Raw genomic sequence first — 2,853 nt, 5'->3', positions numbered from 1 at the left:
TCAAGCACGCAGTAAATAGCATTGCAGAGATTGTGTCTCCCTGCATGACCCCTTCCTTTATAGATATATTCGTGCTTTTCTTGTGTAGAATTAGGGTAGCCGTAGAACCTCTATAGATATTTTCCTAGGTATTTACGTAAGCGTTCTGTACTCCTTGATTAAGTAATGCTTCTATGAGTGCTGGTTTCTCGACTGAATCAAATCCCTTCTCGTAATCTGTGAAAGCCATATAGAGAGGCTGATGGTACTCTGCGGATTTCGGGATAACCTGAATAATGACATGGATGTGATCCATTTTAGAGCATCCCTTCCTGAAGCCAGCCTGTTCCCTTGGTTGACTAAAGTCCAGTGTTGCCCTTATTCTATTCGATATTTTTTTGGTAAATTTTTTTTATATAATCCTTACTCCTTAGGTATCCTTACTTCTCTGGGTACTGTACAGGTCAGTATAGAGTTTTTCCGCTTCTTTTACTATAGCTTCGAGATTGCTGATAGCATTACCCTGCTTAATTTTCAGTGCACACATCTTGGTTTGTCCTGTGCCAAGTTGCTTACTCACTGATTTAAGGCTGCGTCCATTTTGACGGGTTCTTCAGTCTTTCTCACGTTATAGTTTCAAATATCGCCTATTTTCGCCTTTTTGGTCAATTTTGATAGTTCCGCGAATTCTTGGACACTTTCATTCTTTGCCGTTTCTTTATTAGGCCCTTTGTTGCTTGCGAGAGCTTGCCTAGTGGTTGCCTTGATGCCTTGCCTCCCAGTTCAATTGCTGCCTCTGAAACCAGCCTATTTATGGTTTTATTCATTATCTCTATGTCATCTTCATCTCTCAGCTAAAAGCTGCATATTTGTTTGCAAGTACGAGCTTGAATTTGTCTACATTTACCCTTACTACCTCTAGGTTGACTTGTTTCTTCTTGACCAATTTTACTCTTTCTACCTTCAAACTGAGGTGAATCCTAGCCCTAGCTAACCTATGATCACTGTACTTTATCCTGTCTATCACTTTTACATCCTGCAGTATGCTGGGATCAGCAGAAAGTATGAAGTCAATTTCATTTCTTGTTCCACCATTTGGTCTTTTCCAGGTCCAGTTTCTGTTGCTACGCTTCATGGAAAAGGTGTTCATGATGAGAAGGTTATTCCTTTCTTCGAATTCTACCAGCATCTCTCTCCTAGCGTTGCTAAAATCGACGCTGTAGCTGCCAATTGCTTTTTCTACAGCCTGCCTTTTCCCCACTTTTGCATTGAAGTCATGCATTACCACAGTATAACGAGTTCGTACTTTTCTCATCGCTAATTCAACATCTTGATAAAACTGATCTACGTCCTCATCATCGTGACTGGATGTTGGAGCGTAGGCTTGTCCTAAGCCATACCTACTATTAAGTTTGAGTACGACTACCGCTACCCTCTGATTATAGCTGTAGAATTCGCCAATGTTGTCCGCTATATTCATATGGATTAGGAATCCTACCCCATGTTGCTTCTTATCTGGTAGAGCTCTATAGCAGTGGATATGGCCGTTATTAAGCAATGTATAAGCCCGACCAGTTCTAATCTCACTAAGGCCGACGATATCACGAACAATGTCTGATAGTTCCTCAAAGAGTCCTGCTAAGCTAGCCTCACTCTATAGAGTTCGGCAATTAAAGGATGACAGACTCAGTTTCCATTGGTGGCTTGTCCAGAGCCAATGATTTTTAGCACCCTCCCCTGCGTTATAGGTCTGACCGCCGCCTTGGTCAGGTGCTCCGCAGCTGCTGGGGACTGAGGGCCATAGGTTTATTGAATGAATTATTTGGGAGGTAGTGGGCGAATACTGCACCAGGGAGACCAATTCCTCTTCTGGTGAGGCAGTGTCTATGTCGAAGTTTGTGGGCCTTCTTAATTTGGTTGTACCTGGTTTAGTATAGCCCCACTCGCTCTCGGCATCTTTTCAGAGTGTCAGGCGTCACTACAAGCCTGCAGATGTAGTGTACTGGAGAAGGAGAAATTCACGCTCACCGTCGTCAGATTTAAAGCGAGGAACACCGAAGAGTTCACGGTCTCGGCTGCCTGTGTCATGCATCGGAAAAGTCTTACCGAACGATACGGACCTGGTAGTGATGCGCCGCGCAAAGCTGAGACGTTGGATGTGAGGAGGGTGCATTGACAGAGACTTTCGCTCAAAGGTGATTCCTCAGTGGTGAGACGGGCCGCCAAAGAATAATTCTAAGCAGCGCGTAAAATAGGCGGCCTTCGAAGCCGCCTTCCTCTATGGCTGGAAAGCGCTTATACGACGCCTCCTTAAAGCTGCATCATAAGCTTGTTCCTGTGATCAGTTCAACATTGTTTTTACAGTTCGCGCAGGAAACCCATTGACGCCCCTTTTGGCGCCCAACTTGCAATACATGCCATTTAGCAGTTGCGGATACACGCGCGTTATGAACAGGAGCACAAACAGAAACGGCTATATATATATATATATATATATATATATATATATATATATATATACACGCGCGGAAGCTGTCGCTCCCGAACGAACCGGAAGACTCCTCCACCGAGGTCTCTGTGACACAGAGCGCTTACCGTATCTCGCGTTTAAAATAATAATAACGTGTACGATGTGCTCGCTTCCATCACAAAAAGGGGGACATCTCAGTACGCACATATCAGCCGCGCGTCTCTGACATTTTCGCAGCCCATTTCGTAAATCTGACGTTCCCAAAAACTCATTGATGAATCCGCGATAGATGTTTTCCTGATCGGGATGGGTAACTCAATATAATCGATTTCTAAACGGTTCTGGCCTCGTAGTTCCGGTATCTTACGTGGCCAGATGGCCGTGAACTCGGCTAGGCGAACCCT

Source organism: Dermacentor andersoni, chromosome 7 (genome assembly GCF_023375885.2).
Source record: "Dermacentor andersoni chromosome 7, qqDerAnde1_hic_scaffold, whole genome shotgun sequence".
Lineage (NCBI taxonomy): Eukaryota > Metazoa > Arthropoda > Arachnida > Ixodida > Ixodidae > Dermacentor > Dermacentor andersoni.
Note: the sequence above shows the minus strand (reverse complement) of the source record.